This window comes from Oryctolagus cuniculus, chromosome 15, assembly GCF_051225735.1.
Source record: "Oryctolagus cuniculus isolate XC-2025 breed Fujian yellow rabbit chromosome 15, ASM5122573v1, whole genome shotgun sequence".
NCBI classification, from domain to species: Eukaryota; Metazoa; Chordata; class Mammalia; order Lagomorpha; family Leporidae; genus Oryctolagus; species Oryctolagus cuniculus.
The window spans coordinates 11,225,686-11,242,837 of NC_142881.1; the positions used below are offsets into that span (position 1 = coordinate 11,225,686).

The 17,152-nt window shown below is 53.6% G+C and overlaps 1 protein-coding gene across 3 annotated transcripts in view; it reads right to left on the bottom strand.

Moving 5' to 3' along the window:
- Positions 1-17,152, bottom strand: part of GRK5 (G protein-coupled receptor kinase 5) — a 207,901-nt gene that overhangs the window by 72,368 nt on the left and 118,381 nt on the right. Inside the window, exon 1 of one of the 3 annotated variants that reach the window (XM_089314238.1) lies at positions 3,785-3,974. The exons of the other annotated variants lie outside the window; for them this stretch is intronic. The gene's annotated coding sequence lies outside the window, so the exon portion shown is untranslated. Of the gene's footprint in view, positions 1-3,784; positions 3,975-17,152 lie in introns of those variants that run through there. 3 annotated transcript variants of the gene reach the window in all.

The following is a 17,152-nucleotide window of genomic DNA, read 5'->3' on the forward strand; positions in this document are numbered from 1 at the left end:
CAGTGAGCCATGGCACCAGCCCCTCAGTAGCAATAATAACAACAATAATCACGAGACAACTGCAGCCAATGTGATGGGTGGGCGCTGACCATGCAGGCACCGCACTGTGCCGGGCGCCTCACACAACAGCCCTGTGCCACAGGCGTCGTTACCAACCTGACTTCCAGATTCCTGTCCATGAGGGGCAGAGGAGGAAGGGGTACCAGGCCCCAGAGCAAACAGGAGGCAGAGCTGGTGTCTGAACTCAGCTCTTGTTGGCAGAACAATCACTGCTGCACATCTTTTTGCTCCTGGGGATCCCAGACAAGAACTTGGGAGCCCGAGGTGGGTGGCACCACACCAGTGGCACTTGTGGCCACCTCCCAGGGCCCGGGAGCACAAGGGTCTCCAGTAGCAGGACGTTCTGATGGCCTCTTCAGTCCCCGCTGGCTGCTCTACCCTCTGAGCCTGGAGCAGCCGAGGCGGGGGAAGCATGGCAGCCCGGGCTGACTATCAGCTGGCCGTCCTCACGCATGGTGGGCTGACCCAGGAGATTACCCAGAGGACAATGCCCTCCTCTGCTCCTCTGGCTAACTCAGAAAGCTGGGCCCGAGTACACCGGCCCCCTCCCCTGCCTGAGCTCCTGAGCTCTGTGGCCTGCGTCACATGTGATTGTGTCACTTGCGTGCTGTCGCATGCCTCTGGGAGCTAGCCTTGCTCCTCAGTGGAGTTGTAAATTCTCTCTCTCTATGGCCACCTCTGTGCCTCCGCTGTGGAGCCTGGGACAGTCTAGACACTCAGGAGGTCACCAATAAATATACGATTGATTAAAGCAGGAGCAGTCATGAGAAAAGTTATTCACTGGGATCCTGTTTACGCTTCTTTTGTCAAAACAAATCCGTTGCTCCTTTAAGGGAAAATTTTCAAGTCCCTAGTGTCCAGAAGTAAATGCTTGGCTTTAACAGGGTGTTGGAACTGCGTTTCACAGCACATTCCTGTGCTGGGACCTACACGGAGGCCACAGGACCTTAAGCTAACAAGACAGGAGTCCAAACAGGGCTGGAGCCGCCGGGGAGCAAGCAGGGCGGGCTGGGCTGTCTTATTCCCTGCGCATCCCGGCGCCTAGCACAGAGCCTGGCCCAAGGCCGGTGCACAGTGACATTTGGGGAGCAAATGAATGAGTAAATTAACGACTCATGGAATCAATGGCTAGCATACTTGTTTCCAGATTTCTCTCTGGGCACAGGAAACGAGCCCTTTCTCGACAGTGACGTCCTTGTCCTCCAATGCCCAGTAATGGCAATGCTGCAGGAAGGGCATGCTGGGGCAACATGGTGGCAGGCCTCACGGAAAACCCAAAGGAACACAGGTCCACGCCCTCGGCTTCCTGCTGGGAAACTGAGGCCCAAGCGGGCAGCGTTCTGCCTTGTTCATCACCCCAGGGCTATGCCTGGCCTCCTCCCAGCCGCCCCAAAGCCAGGGGTCATGAGAGCAGGGAGGGGCCAAGAGGAGAGCTTTATTAAAGTCTAAAGACACTCACCCAAGGGTCCCACTGCCGAGGCCTGGTACAGAGACCCGGCAGGCCTTCCAAACTCCCTGGAGGGACCCGGCATTTTGAAGACAGCTGCTTCTGTCAGCCCCAGGCCGGGGAGCCCCACCCTGCAGGTGTCCTCCAGGGCCGTCTCCGCCTGCAGCCCAGCAGACGCTGTTAATCACCCACCACTGGAGCACAAGCAAATTGCCTCATGCATTTTCATTTTTATCTAAGTGAAAGAGCACAATCAATTTGTCAGCATGCACTAGCACTTCTTGCCAAATACCACTTATTTTAAACTACAGCTTTCTCGGCGATGCAAGCACAGAATAGGATACCTAAAACATGTACTTTCCTTGGCTTCTTTCTTTCTCAAGAGCCCCACGTAGCCCCTAACCGTCTGGACCTCAGAAGATCCGCCGCAGCCTGGGGCGCGGCTCTCGGTTAACACTTCGTCTCTCCCCGCTGACTGCCAGGCTCGAAGCAGGCTTTTAAACAGATATTTAACTCAGGGGAACGCTAGGAGGCTTACTGCTCAGTCACTGAGCACAAGGCGGCTGGGGCAAAGGAAAGACTGGGACAATCAAAGAACAAGACCGGCAGAAGCCCCGGGTCTAAGTGTCTAACTGGTCTACCGAAGTGGCCCACAGTGGCTGCTTGTTCTAACTCCTCCTTCCAACAACAATGCTCAGATGATTGAAAAATTCCAAATGGATACCTCCAAGGCTTACTTATTTTTCCTGCTGAACACCTGCCTGGGGAGAATTTGCTCAGAAAACATAACCGCAGGGACAGGCACTCTCCAAGCGCCCCGTACCCAGCACGCTGCCTTGGAAAGCCCCCTGGGGACTTGTAAGGGGGCCCTGCACGCGGAGCAGCCAGGCCGTGACTGCATTTTGTACGAGATGAGTCAGCACCCGCCAGTGGGGGCAGAGGGGCACAGTGAGAGGGAGGCAGAGGGCCCTCCTGGCAGACGGGGTCCTGCAGATGACAGAGCTGGCCCTGAGTCGGGGATGTCCACAGCATAGCTCGAGCAACCCCGCCAGGAGAGAAAACGCTTGGTGCCTCCAGTCCCTCCCAAAAGGTAGTTTGAAATCCAATTTCCATTCCGGAAGCACAGATCACAGGCATCTTTCACAGTTGGGGTTAAACCAGGGGAGTCCACAGGATACCCCACAGCTATGGTCTAAGCCATTGTGGAGCTGCCTTCCAACTGGGGTCACTTCTGTTTCCAGCACACTCCCAGGTGAACCTTCAGGCGGGCTCAGCTCACTGAGCTGCGGTTGGAACTGGCAGGCCAGCTCCCTCCTTCAAGACTGATTTATCGAGCAGCTACTTTGTGCTCTAAACAATGCTGGACCCAGATCAAATCGTCAGCAGAAAGACCCACCACCGCTTTCCAAAGAGCTCAGTCTAGTTTCGGACTCTTCCTTGATGCTGACCTAGAACTCTGCTGGGAGGAAGTAGTAAAGAAAAGAGGGGCACAGCCATAGACCACCAGGACTTAAATCCCAGCCTCTCCTCTGGGGCAGAAACAACTGGTTGTCACCCAAAGCTGTTCATGGCATTTTTTAAAGTAACAGAGCTGGATACCTGACCGCGCAAAACAGACACATTTCCCAGCTTCCTCTTCAGGCAGGTATGGCCAACGTGACCAAGCTTTGGCCAAAGGAGCGGGAACAGAAACCATGGGTCCATGTTAGTTCTCGGTTGTGCCCTTGAAAGAACAGGGTATGCACCCCTTCCTTCCTTCTCCCCTTCTGACCCCAGGGTGCAGGTACGGTGAGGTCTTAGCTTGGGCCACACCAATAAAGGCAACATCCTTGGGCCGGGAAACGGAGCATGTGGTCAGTTCCTCAGCGGCCCCAGGCCCCAAGGCCAGCACTGCTCCCTGAGGGAGAAATATGCTTCCACCTTACTTCAAACACTGTTAGTCTGGGTCAGGTTCCAGCCGCTGAACCCGCAGCCTGCTGACAGAACTGCATTCTCACTGTGTGACCTTCCCTAAGAACCGCCCCCCAAAGAGACAGATCAATCAGGACATTAGCACAGAGCCCGGCACACCGCGGGCCCTTGGGAAACACTGCACCCAGCCACTGTTGTTCTAAGCAGCAGCCACTTGCCGTTCTTGCCCCAGTCCCTGACATCCACCCTGTTCACGTGCCCACCAGGTCAGAGTCTGAGCAGGTAGGGGTTCACTGGAGCAGCGCGGCTGCCACTGGGAGTCAGGTGCTTCTTGGCCACGCAGGGGCCTCGAACACAATTACTCACCGACTTCCCGACCTGACCCATGGCGCTGTGATGAGGCACCAGGGTCCCACACTCCTCGGATAGCCCCTGCACATTAGCAAACGGAGCAGTCTCTCCCGTCGTGGAATTACGGTCCTCAAATCTCCAAAAGCTCGCGTTCAGTTCTGGAGATGGTGACCTGGGATGCAGCACAGGTCTCCTCTCCACGGAACGCTATTTCGTCTGCCTTCCCTGCGATGTCCTGGCTAATCCGTGTTGAGAAAACATTCGAGTCAGAGTTCCAGTTTAGATGCTGGAAGATTCTGAAGTCAACAGAACCCTTTTTGCTGTATATTACAGAAAATAAACACCCTGATTCCAGGAACTCAAGGCAATACTTTAGGAATCACATCTGTTTTCCTAAGATGCAAGAGTTGTGTAAGACTGCCCTTGTCCTGGCCCCTGCCAGGTCACTTGGGCGCCCGTGTCCTCAGCTTCTCCCAGGGACACGGGCAAGAGGCAACCCTCAGCTGGCCACGCAGCACCTGGGATGACCCCACCTCCACGCCCAAGGGCTGGGAAGCACAGTGGTATGGTCACACTTAAGGGCACAGACAACCGGACAGGCCCTGATAAGGCCCAGGTTAAACATGATTGTCACAAGGATGCTAAGAGCTGACATATTTTTTTAAAAAGGTCGTCTTTCCATCTTGTAGCATCTCAGTGTCCAAAGCACACAGAGCTCAGAGAACAGCCTGCAGGTGGGGCTGCCAGAAGTCAGGCTACCTTTCAGCTCTGGATCCCCTCAGAGCTCAGCAGGGGCCTCACCAGGGCTTCTCAGGTCTTGCACTCAGAGAAGTGGCCCTTCGAGGGGCAAGCGCTGTGGCGTAGCAGGTAAAGCCTCCGCCCGCAGCACTGGCATCCTATATGGGCACCACTTCGAGTACCAGCTGTTCTACTGCCAATCCAGCTCTCTGCTGTGGCCTGGGAAAGCAGTATAAGATGGCCCAAGTCCTTGGGTCCCTCTACCCGCATGGGAGACCTGGAAGAAGCTCCTGGCTCCTGGCTTCAGATTGGCCTAGCTCTGTCTCTGGCCATTGCAGCCATTTGAGGAGTAAACCAGCAGATGGAAGCGCTCTCTCTCTCTCTCTCTCTCTCTCTCTTTGTGCTTCTGCTCTCTGTAATTCTGCCTTTCAAATAAATAATCTTTAAAAGGAAAAAGAAAAAAAAAGTGGCCCTTTGAAGCCACTTGCTTGATTCACTTCTCTAGCCCGTGCCCTTTCAACCGCACCGCAGAGGGCAAGACCCAGCCCAGCCACTCAGGGTGGGATTCTGGTGTGAATGAATGACTGAGTGAGAGGATGGCTTTAATCAGAAAGCAGGGGAGGCAAGAGAAGGACAGCCAAGGCTGCCCACTGACCCCTGAGTAGGTCTCTGCTCAGGCTCCCCACCGGGCACCCCCTCACCACCGTGAGCTGCAGGTGTCTCTGCTCTGCTCCTTCCCCTCCAAGCCCATCACAGGGGAACAGCATGGCCCAGCCCCACAACACAGGGGCCCAAGGCATGAGCAATGCAAGTAGCTCGCCTAAGGTCTGCATGCACCACAGTGGGCGGGATCTTTTTGACTCTGAAGTCCATGGTGCCACTCAGGAGGCAAGAACCCACGCAGAGGCCTCTGCTGTCCCAGGGACTCACCCTGGGGAGAGAAAGGGAAGGGTGTAGTGTGTGCCTCCAGTACAAAGGAAACCTGTTTCCCACCACAGCAGCAATGAGGGCCCAGAAACACACAGGGGCCTCCCTCAGCAGGAAGATTTATTCCCAGTGCTCCCAGGAACAGAGGCTGACCTAGGACAAAGGGCCCCGGGCATGCCCAGAGGAAGAGGCAGAGCTTGGGCGACAGGTGCAGTGGACAGCATGGCTCCTCTTCACTCAGCCTCCAGGGCTTCCCTGTGGAGCTGTGTTCGGTAGGCGATGGCCTAGACTCTAGAGAGCACCTGCCATACACTGGCAGTGGCCTACAGGAGCGCAGGTGCCGGGCGAGGGGTGGACAAAAGGGGAGCCAAGGGGCCAAGGTTAAGCTGCCGCCTGCAATACCTATATCACACACAGGCACCAATTCTAGTTCTAACTGCTCCATTTTTTTTTTTTGTTTGTTTGTTTGTTTTAACAGGAAGAGTGGACAGTGAGAGAGAGAGAGAGAGACAGAGAGAAAGGTCTTCCTTTACTGTTGGTTCACCCTCTAATCGCCGCTGCGGCCAGCGCACTGCGCTGATACAAAGCCAGGAGCCAGGTGCTTCTCCTGGTCTCCCATGGGGTGCAGGGCCCAAGCACTTGGGCCATCCTCCACTGTACTCCCGGGCCACAGCAGAGAGCTGGCCTGGAAGAGGGACAACCGGGACAGAATCCGGCGCCCGGACTGGGACTAGAACCCCGTGTGCCGGCGCCGCAAGGCGGAGGATTAGCCTATTGAGCTGCGGCGCTGGCCGAACTGCTCCATTTTTTATCTAGCTCCCTGATAATACTCCTGGGAGAGCAGTGGAGGATGGCCCAAGTGTTTGGGCTCCTGCACCCACATGGGAGAAGCAGATGAGGCTCCTGGATCTTAACTTTGCCCTGCCCTGCTGCCATTTGGGGAGTGAACCAGTGGATGGAAGATCTCTTTCTCTCATTCTCTCTGTGTAACTCTGCCTTTCAAATAAATAAATGTATCTTTAAGAGAGAGAAAGAGAGAAGCTGAAGACAGCTCTGGGCCCTAGTGATGGGCGCAGGCTCACAGGGAGTTCCAGGCAGGGCCCGGCTCTGTGACCTCCCTAGAGGCAGTGTGAGAAACAGGAAGTTCTACCTAAAGGGCAGAGGCCCTCAGCCTCCTGCCGCCTCCGGCCAGGTACCCACTGTGACCTCACAGGACCCCTCATGCTTGCTGCTGCATGAGTGCCCCCTCCCCCACCCCGAGCCTGGGAATGTCCCCCTCATTCCAGAGACACGGACACTGGGCAGACATACTTCGCTAAGCCTGGCGGAATGTGACAGGAAGAGGGGACAGTGGAGGAGGAAGGGGAGTGAAGGCATGCCACGGGCTCCCACGGCAGAGGCCTCCTTAGTTCATCTGCCCCAGCAGCCAGGCTGCCCCCATCTGCTGATGGCACTGCTGAGGGGAGGCTGCACAGATGCTCAGCTCCATTTCTGCCCCTTGCTGTCCAGTGCCGCCCAGCTGGGCTTCCACATCTCCCGCCTTGCAGACCCATACGTGCTACCTCACTGGCGACAACCTACAGCCACCTTGCTGAACCAAGGGACTGGGGTGGGTGGGGGTGGGATCCACTTGTGCCACATCCATGGAGAGGAAGTGGCTTCTGGCACACAGCCATAGCTCGTCTGAGTTTCTGGGGGCAGACTTGCAGGTGGAGGTCCCTGTAAGCGGGCCAGATTCCCTTAAGTGTGAATCCGTACGACCCTAGCCCACCGTGTACGCACTCCTCTCCTCCAGGAAGCCTCTCTGGATAGCTCCAGCCCATCCCCGCCGTGACTCCTCTGCGGCTCAGTAGTAGCCACCTCTTGCTGTGATGTCTGGGGCCCCACACAGTGGGAACGGCCCAGGGTGTGTTGTGGATGGCGTGGTCTCCCTAATTCACATGCTGGAGCCCTCAGCCCTGTGTGGCTGAGTCAGGGCCTTTGGGAGGTGATTGCAGTTCTGTGAAGTCATAGGGTGGGGCCTCATCTGATAGGGCCAGTGTCCTTGCAAGGACAGAGCAACGGCCATGTGAGGACACAGCAAGAGGAAGCGGTCTACGGCCAGGAAAAGCGAGCTCATCAGTAGCCAACCCCAAAGACACCTGGATCCTGGACCTCCAGCTCCAGAACTGTGGCGAGATAAATGTGTCATTTAAGCTCCCCCCCCCCCCCCCCCCGTCAGTGTGCAGTGTTTTGGCTGAGCAGCCCACGTAGCCAAAGACAAGACGTATGGTCTTGAGAGCAAGCTTTGAGGCCCTGTTTTGCCATTTGCAAGCTTTGGGAATCACCTGAACTCAATTTGCTACTCGGTGAACTCTGCCCTACTTGGCTCCCCAAGAGGCCTGTGCAGCAGGGCAGACAGAGCATGCCTGGGACTGGCACTGGGGAGATGCAGATGCACTGTGGCTCTCCCCACACCTGGGCCCAGGGCCTGGGCTGCGGCATGAGACTGGTCCCACCAGTGAGCATCTGGGCGGCCCCAGGCAGTCTCACTGTCAGAGCAGCTCCTGTGTGCTGATCATCCACCACAGCCCAGGCACATGGGACCTGCTCAGCTGGGCTGTTGGCTGCTCTGATTTTTGTGGGAGTGAGAGCCAGGGCCAGCCCTACATGCTGGGGGACCACGCCAGAACCCTGACCCCTGCCCTTGCCCATGGACTTCACTGTTGCTTCAGGAACTCAGGCAAGCTGGCCCTTTGCCCCGGCCCCACTGAACAATGGGAAGACCATCTGGATCTTGCAAAGGAGCCAAGCCATGTAGGGCCATCTGGGGTGCTGTCAAAGGCCCACATACATCCCAACGCCTCTCTTCTCCGGATGTGATGGATGTGGCCACCCCGAGGACCGGGACCTGCTCAGCAGACACCACCCAGCCTGGCTTGGGAGGCTGCCTCCACTTTATCCAAACTCCAGTCCCTGTGGGGTCAAGGTATCCGTGTGCAGAAGCTGCCTTCTACCCTCACCACACTGGTGCGAGTCTACTAACGATGGAAATGCCAGAATACACACAGGAGTGCAGAAGTATGCACAAGAGGAAGGGGTCTTACAACCTGGCCAGAAGGCAGCGGTGGCCTGAGAAGTGGGGGAGAGAATGTGGGAAAAGAAACGCATTCAGGGCAGTAAAGAGTGGGGGTCCGAGCTGCCTCCTCTCCCAGTGAATGAACTTTGGTCCGAATTCCCCTGGCACCTGGACGCAGCTGTCTGGAGGCAGCCAAGCCAGCAGCCATGCAGACCCATGCCTTCCCAGGAGCAAGGCATGCACCAGGACGGGACATTCCCCAGCAGGGCTACCCCTCCAGGTCAGCAGCCCCAGCCTTTCCAAACATGTCCTGACCCCCAGTGCCAATTCACACGGCCAGATGCTGCCACAAGGGGTCAGATCTGTAGACGTGACCCAGGTCCCCCAGAAGGCAGCTCCTTACAGTGTTGAGATGGTCTTCAGGGAGTCTGTCCAGAGCAGAGGAAGGCCACTGCCCCCGCCCCACACCACACCTGTGCCACTGTGTCTGTGGAACAGCCACAGCTCCACCACAGTCACAGTCATGTTGTCATTCCTTACCCTGCTTGTGGATCCCTTTCATGGCCGTGGAAAGGGCAAGACGTCTGGCATCACTGCACTCTGCGTGGCCTCGAGGCTCTGGTCGGCTCCCGGAACTTTCACACCTCAGCTCGTGTTGGGATTTCCCTCCCCTAGCCCGGGCCTCACGTGCATGCTGTTCTCTGGCGGGCATGGACACCCGCTATCTTCTCTGACAATGCAGCGTGCTACCACGCAATAATAGCTCAGCCCGGGAGGGCTGTTAAGGAGAGGGCTGGCAGGCCAGTTTGGGGAGAGCAGAGCCTTTCTCCTTTTGCAGACGATGGGGAGGGTTCCCAGGTGACAAGAGGCCCAATCCTCCCATAGACTGCAGAGAAAACTTGGGACAAAAAGGTCAAGTGTGGCTTGAGCAGAAGCTGCTGGAGACTGGTGCATACAGAGGCATGTGGTTCTGTTTTGTTGCTTGTTTTCCTTTTTGATGGTTTTCACTACCCTGTTGATAATCATCGGGCATAAAGTGGGTAAAAGGAAAGAGAAGGAGATGTAAGAGCCCAAAGCCTGTCCAAAGTGGGACTTGGGCAGTGCTGGGAGTAGATGCTCAGGTACTGCCAAGAGGCTGATCTTACTTGGCTTCAAGGAAGATGGACCAACAGGACTCTAGCTAGCCCAGCCCTGGAAGTCAGGCAGGATCCTGACATCAAGGAGGTGTAAGCCGTGAACATGGCCTAAAGCCCAGGCCTGGAGTCAAAGACCTGCCCTGACAGTAGAGGAAGGAACTGGGGAGCCGCCAGTGGAGAGCTGGGCAGCCCCTGGCACAGGAAGGCACAGCGTTCAGCTCCAGCCTTGACGTGGTTCCTGTGGGGTGGAAATCATCCTCTGCAGAGATTCTGTGTCAAATAAAACTAAGCTGCTCCTTGACTTAGAGTAGGGTACCTCCCAACAAGCACATCCTAAGTTGAAAGTATCTCACATCAGAATCACTGAACCAAAGCTATTGAACATCATAGTTCAGCCCTACCTGGCTCACATGTACCTAGAGCCCTTACTTTAGGGGGGATGGGGGAGGGAAGGAGGGAGGGGGAGGGGGGAGAGAGAGAGAGGAAGAAATAAATCTTCTGTTTGCTGGTTTACTACCCAAATGGCCACAACGGCCATGGCTGAGCCAAACTGAAGCCAGGAGCTTCTTCCAGGTCTCCCATGTGGGTGCAGGGGCCCAAGCACCTGGCTACCTTCTGCTGATTTCCCAGGTGCATTAGCAGGAAGCTAGATCAGAACTCACTGGGAGTCAAACTGGAACCCATATGGGATGCCAGCACTGCAGGTGGCAGCTCAACTTGCTATGCCACAACACCAGCCCCAAAGCTGAAACATTGTAACTTGAACCGGTATAAGTTGGGGACAGTCTGTGTGTTCCCGGGAGAAGTTTTTAAAATACAAAATTCTGGCCCGAGAGACTCTTGATTCTGGAAAATTATTCATTTTTTGAAAGTACCAAGGTAATATTGATTCTGTTCTCTGCTCCGGATTCCCGCTGGACTGCTAACTTCCCATCCAGTTGAGAAAGAATGCATATGGGCAAAGGAATTGTCTTGTCTCTTTGGAGTTGCTTTCCACACTCTGAGAATTGTTTTTCGTCTATGCCTATTATATAATGTCACACCCTGTCCAACAGAACCTGCGTGGGCTGTGTCCTCTGGTCTGAATACGGCATTTGCTCTTGCTGGTCCTTTGTTTCATAGAGCTGGGTGTAATATCTCCACTGTTCAGTCTAACCCACAGTGAGCATGACCTGGTCATTAGACTCTTCCAGATCAGGGTTTAGGCCTGCAGAATGCATTTGTACCTTACATTGTCAGTTCTCTAGATTTAAACATTCTATTTTGAGTTGTCTTAGAATGAAAGACAACCAAGACGACCAAATGCACCAATTTTTGCCTCGGGGCTCAAGAAGTGTTATCTTACAAGGTTTGTCTATTAAGTCTTCCTAATGACTCTCAAACCTTTCTCTCTACCTGGTGACTCTCAAACCTTATGGACTTGGCCAGGGCTGCAGCTCACTTAGCTAATCTTCTGCCTGCGGCGCCAGCACCCCGGGTTCTAGTCCTGGTTGGGGCACCGGATTCTGTCCCGGTTGCTCCTCTTCCAGTCCAGCTCTCTGCTATGGCCTGGGAAGGCAGTGGAGGATGGCCCAAGTGCTTGGGCCCTGCACCCACATGGGAGACCAGGAGGAAGCACCTGGCTCCTGGCTTCGGATTGGTGTAGTGTGCCGGCCATAGCGGCCATTTCGGGGGTGAACCAATGGAAAAAGGAAGACCTTTCTCTCTGTCTCTCTCTCTTTCACTGTCTAACTCTGCCTGTCCAAAAAAACAAAAACAAAAACAAAAACAAAACTTATGGACTCAGGTCATGTCTACAAATTATCAAAGACCCCAAGCAACTTTTGTTTATGTGAGTTGTATCTATTAATATTTTCCATATTAGAAAATAGGATACCACATGACTCAGCAAACCTTCTTTCGAGTTTTCATCCAAAAGAAATGAAATCAACGCTGTGAAGATACATCTGCACCCTGTTCACTGCAGCATTATTCACAACAGCCAAGATACGGAAGCGACTCAAGTGTCTGTGGATGCGAGGAAAGATAAGACAATGCGATTGTTTCTTTACACAACAGGACCTTATTCAGCCTTGGAGAAGGGGGTCCTGCCATTTGAAACAAACGGATGCGGCTATGGATGCTGCCATGGAGGGGGCCATGCTACCTGAAATAAGTCAAATACAGAAAAGGCCCTGCATTTTCTCTTCTCTATGTGGAGCCTCTTTAAAAAGTACGTAGCAAAACGGAGTAAGTCAGTGGTTGGGGCTGGTGTGGTGGCACAGTGCTTGCAACAATGGCATCCCATATGGCTGCCAATTCATGTGCCAGCTGCCCGACTTCCAATCCAGTTCCCTGCTAATGGCCTGGGAAAAGCAGTGGAGGATGGCCCAAATGGCCGAGCCTCACCACCCACGTGGGAGACCTGGACGAAGCTCCTGGCTCCTGGCTTCAGTCTGACCCAGCCCTGGTTGTTGTGGCCATCTGGGGAGAGAACCAGTGGATGGAAGACCCCACACACACACTTGCGTTTTCTCTCTCTCTCTCTCTCTCTGCCTCTCCCTCTCCCTCTCTTTGTAATTCTGACTTTCAAATAAATAAATATTAAAAAGAAGAAGAAGACAGTTGCTACCAGGGGCAGGATGAGGACGTACAGGTCAAGGATACACAGCTGTAGCAATATAGTACAATAATCCGAGGGCGCCGATGGCTAATAACACCACGCTGTGTGATGGAAACTTGCCATGAGGGCGGGTCTGCAGTGGTCTGATTTTACCCACGCACAGAGGTGACCAGCAGAGGTAACAGACATATTGTTTGTTTGCCTGTAGTAACCATTTCACTATGTACATATAGAGCAAAACATCATATTGTGTACCTTAAACTGAGATAATAAGATTTAAAAAAAAGAGAGAGGTATCTTTCAGATCATATGTACTTCATAACTTGGAACTTCTTGGATTTTAAAAAACATAAATCCATGCACACACCATATAAACCAACCACTCCAAATCATAGTAATATTTCTACAGAAAAATGAGAGAATATTCGTGCCGAAGTTTATGTAGCCTCGCATAGAAAGGAAATCGAGAAAACGGTAAAGCACAAGAACGCACAGGCATATCACCTTCTATTAACCATCAGGGTGATAATGTCATCACACAGAAGGAGTTCCTAGAAGATGCCACTGTCACCTGTGAGAGAATGAGCGTGCAAAGGGCAAACAGCACTACCCAGGAATCCTGCAGAAATGCTCAGGGCCTCCGGGGTTTGCGAGGGTCCCAGTCAGCGCTTGGAAGCTGCCATTCTGCCAGAGTGGCAGTGATGCTGTCGGCTCTTAAAAACCCAAAGTCAGTGTCTTCCCTTCCAAAAAAGACAGAGAGAGCCGGGACGCTTTGATTCTGATGGTCCCCTCCCAGCCTCCACTTCCGGTCATCAGCTGTCTTAGTTCTCTCTTGTTTCTTCAGTCCCTCAATTATTTCACACAACCAGCATCTGCTCCAGTACAGCCAAATAGCTACCCAAGTTCTCACACATCATCCCATCCTTCACCTCAGAATCTCAGTTGGTACTTTTTTCTGCCTGAAGTTTATCCTTTAAAATGTCCCTGAGAGGGGCTGGCGCTGTGGCACAGTGGGTAAAGCTGCCACCAGCAGTGCTGGCATCCCATATGGGCACCAGTTCAAGTCCTGGCTGTTCCACTTCTGATCCAGCTCCCTGCTAATGTGTCTGGGAAAGCTGTGGAAGATGGCCCTAGTGCTTGGCCCCTGCACCCATGTGGGAGACCCAGAAGAAGCTCTTGGCTCCTGGCTTCGGCCTGGCCTAGCCCTGACTGTTGCGGCCATTTGGAGAGTGAACCAGTGGATGGAAAATCGATCTCCCTCTCTCTCTTTCTCTCTCTCTCTCTCTCTCTCTGCCTCTGCCTCTCCTTCTCTGTAACTCTGACTTTCAAATAAATAAATCTTTTTACAAAAAATAAATGAAATGTTCCTGTGAAGTTCATTTTTGGTAAACCATCTAAATGGTGTTCTTCTATCCCTGTCTCCTGTCTAATTTTGCTCCTGATCTGAGAGGCACGTTCCCTGGTATGGAGTAGGGGTTACCAGTTGCTTCCTCTCAGCACACTGAAATGTTTACCATCTTCCGGCTGCTGTACTCATTGTGACAGATGAGCCACTGCTCCTGGGCTGCTCCTCATCCTCATCCTCTGGTTGCATCTACAGTCGTCTCCTTGGGGTGGACTGCAGGTTCCTACCGGCTGCTGCTATGGTTTGGATGTGGTCCCCAAGGGGTTCGGGAACTGGAGGTTTGGTCTCCAGTTTAACAGGGGCAGGAGGCACTTAGGTCAGGGAGGGAGGGATGACGTCCTCACAGCAGTGAGTTAGGTCTAGTTACAGTGAGCATGGGTTCTCAGGAGCTGGGTTTGATCGCCACAGGTGCCACTCGCCACTCTCGCACACACTTCCAGGACGTGATGCCACCTGCCACGTTGTGACAGGGGATGTGGCCCTCGTTGGCCATGGCTGCCCAATGTTGGACTTTCAGCCTCCAAAACTGAGAAGTATAGAAACCTCTTAATCTTTATAAATTGCTCAGCTTCAGGTACTTTGTTATAGTGGCTGAAAATGGACTGTGATACACATCAAGAGGTAGGTTTAGTGTTATTTTTTATGCCTTGGGCACTGAATTTCCTAGAGCTGAGGCTCCATACCTTTCAAAGACTGAAATATTCTCAGCCATTGTCTCTTAAAATATTGTCTCTTTCCTGGTTTTCATATTATCTCCTTCTGAAAATCCAATTGGATATCTTCTATGGTATGCTACCTGTCTCTTCACATCTCATGAGTTAAACCTCTGTATGCCTCTGCGATGCATCCTAGCTTATTTATTACAATATCTTTTCTACTGTTCTTGTTTTTTAAATATTGATTTATCTATTTAAAAGGCAGGCTGACAGTGCAAGACTGGGAGAGGCAACAGGATAAAGACAGGGAGAGGGAGAAGGGGGACGGGTAGGGAAAGGAAGAGGGAGAAGTCAAAGCAACTTCCAACTGTTGGCTCATTCCCCAAATGGCTGCGATGGGCCAGGGTGAAGCTAGGAGCCAGGAACTCCACCTGGGTCTGCACATGGGTGGCAGGGATCCAAGTACTTGAACCATGATTGGCTGCTTTCCCAGACACATCAGCATGAAGCCAAATTGGAAGCGGAGCAGCTGGACTCAAATGCACACTCAGATAGAGGATGCTGGTGTCACAGCTTAACCCGCTGTACAACACCAGCCCCTCTTTTCCCATATCTGTCACCTCCTGAGTCTAATCTGCTGGTTAACATGTCTACTGAGTTTTACTTACAGTTAATACATTTTCATATTTAAAAATTCTATTTCTCTTTTCAAATCTACTTTGCCATGTTGGAAGCTTCTTCTCCCTCTTTGTGTGTGTTTTCAATCCCTCTCACAGTTCCAGAAATACACAAACACCCCAAGCCCTCTTCACACAATGTGGACAAGGCTCTTCCCGCTGAAGGTTGGGGTCCATGTCCCTCCTTTGGAATCTGGATAGAAGCTTATCACTCTTCCAACCAACAGGACAATGTGATCTCAGAAGCTAGGTGACAAAAAGGACATGGCTTCTGCTGAGCTCTCCATTTCTTGGGTGCCGCCCCTCGGAGTAGGGCACCGTGCCGTGAGAAAGGCCAGACCACATGGTTCGGCCACTTGGACAGGAGCTTGAGGACCACTCAACAGCTGCCACCGTCTGCCACACACGTGAATGAGCCTCCCCTCCTGGCCTTCTAGCTTTGCAGCTGAGGCCTTGAACAACATGGAGTGGAAAAAGCCACCTGTTGGAATCCTGTGAGCATAATAAACACTTTATGCCTCCAAGCCACTTGGTCTTGGTAACTAGAATTTCCCGTGCATTTCACAGTGGACGTTTCCTATTTGTTGACTTGCAAAATACATGAGTAGATTATTCTTGAATCCAGACTGCTCTTCAGAAAAGCTACTTGTCCTTACCCGGATGTCATCAATCCTGGATTAGGACCAAGGATCACGCTCCTGTTTGTCAATGAATAAAAGCCCCCCACCTCAAAGAAAGAGGGCCCCTGCCCTGCCCAGTGCCTCAGATGGCTAACAGGGTGGGTCAACCTGCTTCCTCCCCCCTTTGACCTACCCTCAGAGCAAACACGCCACCTACCCCCTGCTTCCTACCAAGGATCTACACCGCTCTGGGCTGGGCTGGGAGGCTGCCATTTTGCTTTCTCATGTAAGCGGCTACTTTCAGGACAAAAAGTGATATGAGGGAAAAAGACATTCCAAACAGCTCCTGCATCATGAGTCTAAAAATAAAGCCAGCAGCAGTGATGCCACTGCTAAAAATACAGTTTGGATGAGCTGTGACATCAGCAGGTGCCTGGCCTGGGCGCTGCGGAACCCCAGCCCCCGCAGGGGCTCTGAGGTCCCTCTACCCAGCCTTCACTGCCGGCGGCCAGGGCTGGACCCACCAGCTCCAAGGAAAAGGGCTGGAGAGCTGGACTTAGAGCTTCCGCGTGGAGATAATTGGGGTTCTCCATGTCAAGAGCCCAGTGTCCAACAGAGGTGTCCGACAGTGCTGCCACAGGCAAGCTAGCCTGGACCTGCTGTGATTAGCACGTTAATAGCAGCTTCATTTCCAAGGCCCTGGGAGGCCTCTCTGCCCCGCAATCACAACACAAAGGCGGAGGCTGGGGGAGGACAGGGAGCCAGCTCCCCCCACCACTGCCTCTGACCCGACCCGCACAGCGTCCTGATGAGAACAATGCAGGCACGAGGGCTGGATGCCCCCCACACCTACGTTAGCCCTGCCAAGTCCCACAAGGTAAAAGGGGCATACTTCAGCCCCGGATGTGCCCAAACTCTGCAGAAGGGGCTCCTCAAGAATAAGACTTGGTCATCGCTGAGCAGCCGGGCCCCAGCATGAGGGTGGCACCCCCCAAAGAGCACTGCTGATCTTAAAGAACTCCCCAGACTGGATATCCTGGAGCTGAGGATGCAGAGCAAACCAAGGCCCCCAGGGCATGGAGAAAGAGGGAGGACGGAGCCCACGTTCACAGCCGGCTGAGCTGCACAGAGCCCACCCTGGGCTAAGTGGCAGCCCAGGTAGCCCAGGACTCTGGTGACACGCGGGCTCTGGGCTCCTGCCCTGTGGGCATGGGAGGGGACAGGGTAGGGAGCCGGGCTGGTTTGCACTCAAGACCATTCTGTCTTTTCTGAGAGGTCCATGGGGCAAGCCTTGGGCAGCATCATTGCCACAACTCTACTCTCCCGTTCAATCCCTAGTGACTGTTCTGACAAACCCAAATGGACCCAGGGGCTTATCGGGGCCACTCTAGAAGCAAGCCCCAGTTCAGAGCAGGCTTCTTCCTCTCCACTCAGCTGCTGCCCCTCTCCAGCCTCAGGAAGCATCTGGGTCCACCAGGCGCACTCTGTCCAGTCGCGTGTGCCGGTCACATAACAGCCTCTCTCTGACAACCTGGGCTAGTCCAGGAGATGTGAGGACAAGCTG